Source organism: Hyaena hyaena, unplaced genomic scaffold (assembly GCF_003009895.1).
Source record: "Hyaena hyaena isolate Hyena2069 unplaced genomic scaffold, ASM300989v1 scaffold_726, whole genome shotgun sequence".
Taxonomy (NCBI): domain Eukaryota; kingdom Metazoa; phylum Chordata; class Mammalia; order Carnivora; family Hyaenidae; genus Hyaena; species Hyaena hyaena.
In genome coordinates, this window is record NW_024081358.1 from 997,226 (window position 1) to 1,008,279 (window position 11,054).

Below are 11,054 nucleotides of genomic sequence, written 5' to 3' on the forward strand. Positions count from 1 at the left end.
TTTTATTTATTCAATTTTGGTTATTTATATTCTTCTATGAAAACATCAGTTTCCCAGATTTTTAAATTGCCATAGAGTTGTACAAAGTATTCTTCTATAAAAGTTTGAACCTCTCATCTACCCATGGCTATATATTATTTTTATACATTAGTATTATATCTTTTTTATTTTCTCCTTTTATTAGGATTTTGACCAGAAAAAAATGGCAAACTTGGGCCTCTGTCCCAAGAAGACAACACTTACAATCATGTATAGAATGGATCAACAGGGAGAAGACAGGGGAATACCATTTAGGAGAGAGCTATCCCATCTCTAATTGGTAATCTGAACCAGACAAAAACAGATTTAATGGACCCTGCGAAACAAATCAGCAGGAATGGTGACTACTGATGTGTTTATAAGAGAAGGGAAAAGGTTAACACAATGCTGCAGTTTCTAGCTGAGGATGATAACCAAAGTGGGGAGAATAATGATCTCCTCTCAGGACATCTGAATTTCAGGTGATGGAAGGGATAGCCTTGTGAAAAATCCAATCAGTTTGGAGCTATAAATACAAATCAAAGCTAGGGATTATAGTCGAAGCTGTGACAATGCATAGATCAGATGGAAAAAATATACAGAGATAAAAGTGAGTGTATTAAAATGTCAATAATTGAGAATTTTTTTCTAAAGACTCACACTTCAGGGCAGCTGAATAAAATCAGAGTGCAAATGAGAGAGACAAAAAAGGTCAAGAATATTAAGGAAGAGGTTTAGAAAAAGCACAGCACAATAGATGCAACAGACTAAAAGGACAGAGATTTGACTGCACAGAAAGAAAAACTTTAATGTGGAACAGACTACCATCAATAAACAAATACAGAATTTTGTTTTTATATTTAAAAAAAACCTATTTCTAACATGCCTGACCAGTCGTAGGACTAATTTCCCTAATACACGAGCACTTAAAAATCAATATGAAAGCCATGAAAGAATAAATAGATAAACTGAACCTTATCAAAAACAAAAACATTTGCTCTGTGAAAGGGTCTATGAAGAAGATGAGGGGGCACCTGGATGGCTCAGTGGACTGAGTGCCCGACTCTTGATATCCATTCAGGTCATGATCTCACAGTTCACGGGATCGAGCCCCAGATAGGGCTGTGTGCTGACAGCAAGGAGACTACTTGGAATTCTCTCTCATGCTGTCTCTTTGTCCCTCCCCTGGTCTCCTTCTCTCTCTGCTCACATGCAAATGCGCATGTGCTCTCGTTCTCTCTCTCTCAAAACAAATAAACTTTTTATTTTTTTAAAGGTAAGAGGCACCCAGGTGGTTCAGTCAGGTAAGCATCTGACTCTTGATTTCAGCTCAGGTCATGATCTCACAATCCTGAGACTGTGCCCCACATTGGGCTTTGTGCTGACAGTGCAGAGCCTGCTTGAGAGTCTCTCTCCCTCTCTCTCTCTGCCCCTCCCCCACTTGCTCATGTGCTGTGTCCCAAGGTAAGTAAATAAACAAACAAAAAAGAAGATGAAAAGACAAGCTGCAGACAAGAGAAAAATAGTTGCCAATAACCTATCTGACAGTGAATTTCATCTGGAATATATAAAGAATTCTCAGATCTCAATAGCAGAAACAAACAACTCGATAAGAAGAAACAACTCAAAAAGACACAGGTAAACATTTTACCCAAGATGAGTTGTGAATGTTAACTAAGCCCATGAAAAGATGTTCAGCATTATTAACTGTTAGGGAAATGCAAATTAAAACCACAATGAGGTATCATTACACATCTACCAGAATGTCTAAAATAAAAATTAGTGATAATACCAAATACTGGCAAGTATGCAGAGAAACTACATTAGTCGTACTTTGTTGGTGATATGTAAAATGGTGTAGCCACTATGGAAAATAATTTGGCAGTTTCTTATAAAACTAAATATACATCTGCTATACTACCATTCAGTAGTCACACTCTTCGAAAATTATCCCAGAGAAATGAAAACTTACATTCACACAAAAACCTGTGCATGAATGTTCATACCAGCTTCATTCACAACTGTCAAAACTGGAATCAACCCAAATGTCCTTCAGTGGATGAATGGTTAAACAAACTTTGGTATATCCATGTAATGGAATACTAGTCAGCAGCAAGAAGAATAAACTATTGATGCAAACCGCCTGGATGGATCTCAGGGTCATTATGCTTAGTAGAAAGTGCCAATCTCAAATGGTTACATACTGTATGTTTGCACTTATATACCATTCTTAAAATGACAAAGCTATAGAGATGGAGAACAGATCAGTGGGTGCTAGGGGACAAGGATGAGTGTGGGAACAACTATAAATTGATAGTACAAAGACGTTCCTTTCCAGAGATAAGAGTTCTGTATCTTGATTATGGTGGTGATTACACAAATCTATATATGAGATAACACTGCATAATACTTCACATACACAGAGGAATAAAAATGGAATAAAGTCTGTAATGAAGTTAACAATTTTGTGCCAGTTTCAATTTCCTAGTTTTCATATTGCACTATAGCTATGTAAAATGTCATCAATGGGAGAAATTGGGTGAAGGGTTCACAGGGCTTCCTGTGCTGTTTTAGCAATTCCTAGGAGTGTATACTTGTTTCAAAACAAAGGGTTTTTTTGTTATAAGGAAATATGCTATTGCCTAGAATAAAGGACTGCTAAATATGCAAAAATTGCTTTTAACCTTAGTTAGATGGTATGCAACTGTTTTTGCAATGTTTCATTATTTAATATGTGAAAATAAATTAAAACAGTAAAAAATCACTCTGAAAGTGACACATCAATAGGAAAATAAGCAAAGAACTGTAAGAGACCTTTCAGCAAGAGACATACAAAATGGTCAATAAACATGTGAGAAATACCATTTAAAATCAGACATCATTTTTGCCTTTCACATTAGCAAAAATTTAAAAGGAATCTGTGTGACTATGGGGAAATAGGGACTTCTATGTCCTTGGAACATTTTTGGAAGCCAATCTGGAAATGTTTATTAAATTTGTAAGTGGTCATTTATTTTAAGTGTATTTATTTACTTAGAGAGAAAGAGCACGCACAAGTGGGGGAAGGACAGAGAGGGAGACAGATAATCCCAAGCAGGCTCCCACTGTCAGCACAGAGCCCAACATAGCACTAGATCCTACCAGCCATGAGATCATGACTTGAGCCCAAATCAAGAGTCTGTATGCTTAACTGACTGAGTCACCCAGACAGCCCTTTGCTCACTTTTTGTTTTGTTTTTTTTTTTTTTAATTTTTTTAAATGTTTTATTTATTTCTAGGAGAGAGAGAGAGAGAGAGAGAGAGACAGCGTGAGCAGGAGAGGGTCAGAGAGAGAGGAGTCACAGACTCCGAAACAGGCTCCAGGCTCCGAGCTGGCAGTCAGCACAGCGCCTGACGCGGGGCTCGAACCCACGAACTGCAAGATCATGACCTAAGCGAAAGTCGGACGCTTAACCGACTAAGCTACCCAGGCGCCCCGTTTTGCTCACTTTTTGTAATGCTACTATTTTTCTCAAGAATTCATCTAACAGGGGTGCCTGGGTGGCTCAGTTGGTTAAGCATCCAACTCTTGATTTCGGCTCAGGTCACTATCTCAGAGGAATGGAATCGAGTGCTGCCTCCGGCTTGGTACTGTGTGTGGAGGCAACTCAGGGGTGCCTTCGTGGCTCAGCCGGTTGAGCCTTCAGCTCAGATCATGGTCTCCCAGTTCGGGAGCTTGAGGCCCGCATCGGGCTGTGTGCTAATAAATAGCTTCGAGCCTGGAGCCTGCTTTGGATTCTGTGTCTCCCTCTCTCCCTCCCCCTTCTCTGCTCATGCTCTGCTTTTCAAAATTAAATAAATGTTTAAAAAAAAATTAAATCTATGGGTTGCAACTCACAGTTAAATTGTGAAATCAGGGGCACCTGGGTAGTTCATTTGGTTAAGCTCAGGTCATGATCTCACGGTTAGTGAGTTCAAGCCCTACCAAAAAAAAAAAAAAAAATCTCCCTTGCCCCTGCCCTCTGCCCCTCCCCAACTCATTATACCACGTAAGCATGCTCTCTCTCTCAAAAACAAACAAACAAACATAGAAACACCAACTGTTCAAATCAAAGATCTATGTACACGGATGATCACTGCAATACTGTTTATCACAGAGGATTTTTACAAACATAAATATCCAACAACAAGGGATTGTTTGAAAGTTAAGATACAGCCACACAATGAAATATAATAGGGCATTCAATTAATGCTATTTACTAATAACCTATTGCTTGTTCTAATTGATTCATAGGTATTAGATAACTATCACAACATCCCTATAAGGTAGATATTATCATTATCTCCATTTTTCAGGTGGAAAAAAGGGCTATAAACAGTTGAAATAACTCACCTAAGATACTCAGCTAGATGCAGGTAGTCCTTGCTTTACAAAGAAATTTAGGACCATACAATGACCATGCATGCTGAATATCGTGAGGTGAGCTTGATAATCAGTAAGAACATGATTTAAAGTTTTTTCGCAAAATATTAGAAATACTCATTCTGTCTATTACAAATGCACAGAAAAATGAAAATAATACAAATGATAATGCACTCCAACTTATTTAAAAATTTAAAAAATTTTTAATGTTGACTTATATTTGAGTGAGAGAGAGAGAGACAGCATGAGGGGGTGAAATGTGGAGAGATGGACAGAATCCAAAGTAGGCTGCAGGCTCTCTTGGCACAGAGCCCTACATGGGGCGTGAACTCACAAACCGTGAGATCATGACCTGAGCCGAATTCAGATGCTTAACCATCTGAGCCACCAAGGTGTCCCAATAAAACACATAATTATGGTGCTTGCATGTTTCCCATTGGTAAACCCATGTGACATTTTGGAAGACTAAGTATGAAAAAGAAAGAAATGGCTAAAAAACATGAAAGAGCAGCAAAGAAACAAAAAGTGATAGTACTGAACATGAAGTTCGAGTAGAATTTCTAGAAGAAATGAGTGACCAGTGGAATATTAACATTGCTGCTATGTTGAGAGCCCCTAGACATGCAACGAACTTAATGAGGGTGTATTGACATAAATGATGAAAGTGCTTGTGATGGAAGGGAGGAAGATATCCCAAAAGAAGTGACACTTTCAAAAACTTCACAGCACAGAAACCACAAGAGATATTTCACAACATTGAAAACATTAAGGATAAAATATTGGAAAGTTATCCAAACTTAAAAATTATATTACAGGGATGCCCAGGTGTCTTGGCTGGTTAAGTTTCCAACTTCAGCTTAGGTCATGATCTCATGGTTCATGAGTTCAGGCCACATTGGGCTCTGAGCTGACAGCTCAGTGCCTGAAGCCTGCTTCAGATTCTGTCTCTCCCCCTCTCTCTGCCCCTCCCCTGCTTGTACTCTGTCTCTTTCTCTCTTTCAAAAATAAATAGACATTAAAAAAAATTTTTTAAGTGAAAAAAACAGGGTGCTTGGGTGGCTCAGTCGATTGGGCATCGCGGTTTGTGAGTTCGAGCCCTGCTATGGGCTCTGTGCTGGCAGCTCAGAGCCTGGAGCCTGATTTGGATTCTGTGTCTCCCTCTCTCTGCCCCTCCCATACTCATGCTCTGTCTTTCTCTGTCTCTCAATAATTATAAATAAACATTAAAAAATTTTAATCAAAAATAAACATTTTAAAAATTATGTGCTTTATTGTTTTGTGTGAACTGATAACAGATGTATGATACCAATCACCAACAGATTTTGAAAGAAGAGATGTGATTGGTCACTGATCATAATACGTATCTCTTATTTACATAGAGATTTGTGGTCTGAAGAGATGGCATCAACATTTGCTCTTTATTCAATTATTCACATGGTAAGTGAAATCTGAATTGTGTTGTTGAGAGTCTGGTATTTTTTTAACAAAACCATAGCAACTGAAATTCATGCAAAGAAACGACTGACTACAACAGCTTAGCCAGAATTTGAAGCCCAGCAGTTGACACCAGAACATTTTCTCTTAACCACTAGGGAATAATACCTCTTAGAAAAGAAATGGTAGGTGTATTAAAACTTAGAAATATGTCATCATAGTAGAAAAGAATTGCTAACATATAATATGATCTGATCTTTGAAAAATAAGTTATTGCAAAAATAGTCATTTGTGTATTAACGTATTAAAAAATCTGTAGAAATATTTACCAAGCTGTTGATAGCAGTGATTATTTCCAGGTTGGGGTGCAGATTTTGAGAACTTCATCTTTTATATTACATATTGTTTCTACATAGAGCCAGCATGAAATATTAAGACAATGAAAGCGAGAAGGACAAACCAGGAGGAAGTGATGGAGGAGGAGGCTGCTGTCAATATTGGGGTCTGCACAATGCGAATAAGACAAGGCTTGTGACACTGAGAAATTGCCCTCATAAATCCTCTCGTCTCCACTCCTCTTTCAGGTCCTCTCCTTTCAAATATCAAATATCAAAATGCTCAGATATCTCTCATCTTCATTAAAAATTTAAAAATTCCTTCACCCGATGGATTCGAGTTCCCATTCTTGTTTTTGTTTGTTTCTAGTCTTTTAATGGCCCAAATCTCAAATGCATACACTTTTTCTTCTCTATTTCCTCTTACCCAGTGCTTCCCATCATATCATAACCCCGTTCCCAGCACAACATCAATGCTGAAATTGTTCTCTCAAAGGTCAGCAAGGGGAGCAAACCAGCCTCCTTCCCACGGCCACCCCCACCAAACCTGGTGCAGATGTGGCCTGAGCAACCCTCGGGAACACGGAGCTAAGTATGCTGTGTCCTGTGAGCTGTTCTGGTGAGACCACCCCTCCAAGCAGAGGCCGCCAGTCACTGGGGAACAAGCGAGTCCCCAGCTCTAGACCGGAAACCGGAACTCTGAAAGGGACCGATAGGCGGAGGGCAGTCCTGCAAACACAGAAGTCAGGCCTGAGCTCTGGCCTTTCGCATCGCTGTTCTAATGCGGCGTTGATGTTGTAAATGGCTGGCGTGTGCCCAGGAGCAAGAGTCAGACTTCGAGCTAAAAAGGGGGATAAACCTCCGCTCTGCTGTCCTCCACCACAATTATTGCAGGACGGGATGTGATTTTATAACGAAATCAACAGTGTTTCCTTAGAAAATGATGCCTTTATTACCAAATTCAGTGAACTGTTCTTACCCTAATTCCCAACATATATTACGATGAGGTAATCAGAGTATCTGTGCAATTCCCCAGATTTTACAAAGGTGAGAGCCTGACTCACCTTCCCTTCTGATGGAAGGAAAAAAGGAAAAACCCTGTATCCGAAAAATCCTTTCCTCTTGTTTCACATGCTTTGCTGCCTCATCCAAAGCAGCCCCGAGTGGTAGCCTGAAGAAGCTCTAGTCCATGGGACTGTGGGCCGCAGAAAGGGAGAGAGGAAGTAGCTGCAGCCACTGAGTCTCCATCTTCTACCCCAGCCTTCTGTCCTTTGATCAGGGGTGAGCATGAGACCCTGCTGGCTGTGCAGGAGCAAAAGGGATGGATCCAGAGAAGGGGCTTAGATCTCAGCAAAGGCCATCTACCACAGAGCCAAGGATTCAGGCAATGATCTTGGGGACAGCAGGTATCCCAAGACTACCCCAAAGTCCTGTGGTGCCTGGTCCCAAAGCAAAAAATCCAGTGCTGCTCTGCAGACCCCCTTCCTTCTCAGTGGACATGGAGCACATTCCAGAACCAGGAATGGTGCCACAACCAAATATACTCGGTCTCTGTGGGGAGGGGGAGGGCAGCTCTGGGAAAGAACTGAGTGTCCCTAGAACCCTGGGATGGTAGTGAGAAAATAAAGAGCTTCATGGGAATGGGATTTCCCCCCTATCTCTTTACATACCTGGCTCCTTCCTCTCAGGCCTCAGCTCATAGGTACCTCCTCACTGAGGCCCTCCAATCTCACCCAAACAAGGCCCACTTTCCTTTAACTTCAGTAATCCTGGTTATTACCTTCTTTAGGTTCTGACAATAATCAGAATAAATTATTTTGTGTTTTTATTTTTCTCACTTTTTTATTGCCTCTCTCCCAAGTGGTAAGTTTTACAAGAAGAGGATCATGTCTGCTTTATTTCCTGTCTTACCCTCGAAATGGAAAAATACTTAGTGATGGGGAGGTAAGCCCAGGCAACACCGGAAGGGAAGGAACAGGGAAGAGAAAGAGGGAAGGGAAGAAAGCCAATAAAGAGAGCATCAATGAGCAGGTCACCATTGGGAGGGCAAAAATGGGCCTCAGTCCTCCAAGGGGAAGGAGACTGGGTCATTTACCAAACATCTGCTGGGTCCCACTGGTGAAGGAGCCTGTCAGAGGTGTTGACACATCTCTGAGCACATGCACAGACCTGGCAAACACACTTAGCAGAGAAACTTCAGCAGCCATCAGCCTCTGTAGGAACTGTGGGCCAGCAGCCTCCGAGAACAGTGTAGACTATGCCTGTTATAGCCTCAGTTCCCAGATCAGGCTTTGACACATGGTGTATGCTCCATATACTACACCTAAATAAATAGAAGATTGATACATGAATGAATAAAATCGAGGATGAATGGGATTCCAGTAATAATAATATCAGAGAGGACTGATTTTTTCTTTCTTGATGTTAGCCTTAATTGTGACCCAAATTCCTAGATCTTTACATTCTCCTTCTGCCAGGCTGAGAAAGATCTATCAGATTCTCCTGCCATGTGCATTTTCCTTCACTTCCTCCTTGCCTTCCTGGTCACTGATTCATATACCTTCCTCAGAGAAAGGTGTTTTCTTATTTTCATTCCACCCTCGGAAAAAAAGCACTTTATGACTGACTTCATCCCTGTTCACTTTTCATTGAAAAAAATATTACTAGCTTTCTTGGAAATAAATATAACATTACTTATTGATCCAGTTTTCATGGTATGTAAGCTATTGCCTATAAATTAGTTGGCCTACTTTTAGAAGTTGCATTCTTTTGGGCCAATTGAGTACACTTTAGTGCACAAACAGCAAGAAAAGTTAAATTTACAACACAGCACACTGCAACCATTAATCTAGATCAACACATACTAGGGACCGCTTTCTCCTTTCCTCCTTTTTATATAGTTTTCATCTGCACTATGAATAGGACATCTTGTTCTAGGAAAAGAAGTATTATGTCTTCAGGATTTTCAAATTCTTGATTAATAATAGTAAAAATCTTTTAAGCTTAAATTGCTGATGTAAACATTCTTTTTGTTTTTCTCCCCCAGCTCTTGGTTTACATGAGCTTGGTTTAATTCTATTATGTAACAAATGCTCTGTGTGAGTGAACTTTATGTAAGTGATAATAATGAATATGAAGTTATCAAACACATCTGATTATATTTCTAGTTGTTTCTGTAGGACCTCTCATTTGTCATAATCAATAGTTTTTTCTAGCTTCATGGTAATTTGCTATAATACTGAATAATAAATGCAACTTTCCCAGCCAAGGTCATCTAAATAGTACTGTGTGAACTTAAAATTATTATATAAACTCATTTCTCTGTATTGTTCCTCTGATGGTTGATTTTATGTGTTAAATTGGCTGGGCCATGGTACCCTAGTTTTTGATCAACCATTAATCCAGATGTTGTTATGAAAGTATTTTTCAGGTATGATTAGCATTTAAATCAATAGACTTTGAGTAAAGTAGAATACCCTCTGTAAGAAGTCCCATCCAATGAGTTGAAGGCCTTAATGAAAAGAGTTAGTAAGGTCCCCAAGAAAAAGGAATCCTCCTAGTAGATTGCCTTGAGATGTGAGACTGCAGCATCAACTAAATCTCTGGGTCTCCAGCCTGCCATTCCATCCTGCAGATTTCAATCTTGCCAGTACCCCACAATTTTATAAGCTAATTCCTTAAAATGAATCCCTCTTCCTCTCTCTCTCTGTCTCTCTCTATCTCTCTGTCTCTCTCTCTATCTCTCTATGTTTCTCTCTATCTATATATATACACATATATATATATTATATGTATACATATAATATATATACACATATATATATAATATATATATATAAAATATGCAGTTCCTAAATTGCAAAGGATGTAAATCATCATAAGAAAGTCCTATATGAATTTTTGTATGTTTGGAAGAATTGTTTCCTCATCCATCCTTCCAGTCATCATGTTGAGTATTAAGGGCAAAAAAAGAAAAGTCATGGGCACTGTTCTGAAGTTACAATATGATATGATGATAGCAGAAACATAAGGGATGGAGAGACATATTCAAGGAGGTAAGCACTACCCAGTGCCAGGAGAAGCTGAAGAGACTTGACAGAAAAGTCTCAGTTAAGCTGGAAATAGTAGGAGTTGACTCACTGGTGTAGAAAAAGATCTAGACATGTTTAATATTTGATTAAAAAACATGACAGCTACCTGTTATATTCATTAATTCACTCAGCAAATATTTATTGACTGCATGTACCAGAGATGGTTTTTGTCCTCAATTTTAACTCCTATTTTTTACATCTCTCTTCCTAGGCTAGTAAAAACCCATCATATTTATCCTGCTAGATGGCTGTGTCTCATAGTTCAGCTCCCATCATATCCTATAGCAGATGTTGACAATAAAATGGTAAGCAAAAACAAGCAAATAAAAAAAAATGCTTAGGATTCACTTTAATAACCAGTAACAGAAACCCCCAAATAACAATGACTTAAGCATGATAGAATTTTATTTTTCTCTCATCAAAATGTCTAGATCTATGATCAAGGGTTGGAATGATAGCGTTAGGCTTCTTTTACCTTGCTACTCTGTCAACTTCATCATGCAGCTATCACTTAATTCAAAATGGCTGCTCTAGCTCCAATTATCTTGTCTACATTAAACCAATAGGAAGGAGAAAAGGAAGAGGAGATGAGCGTTTATCTTCTCTTTACAGACACTTCTGGAAGTCAAATATATTACTTCTACTAAAATCCCATTTCCCAGAACTTAGTTATACAACTACAACTAGTCTTCATTAGTGGCAGCCATGTGTCTAGCTAAAAATTGAAGAAGGAGAGGTAAATATTAAGAGACAATGGGTTGTGTTGCAGAAGGG

General features: G+C 39.1%; 1 long non-coding RNA gene across 1 annotated transcript; it reads left to right on the top strand.

Annotated features, from left to right (window-relative positions):
• Nucleotides 1–1,494: 1,494 nt before the first annotated feature.
• LOC120220789 lies at nucleotides 1,495–6,475 on the top strand. Its single transcript, XR_005525660.1, has 2 exons — nucleotides 1,495–1,656; nucleotides 6,271–6,475. It is a non-coding gene; the product is annotated as an uncharacterized LOC120220789 (long non-coding RNA).
• The last annotated feature ends 4,579 nt before the right edge of the window (nucleotides 6,476–11,054 follow it).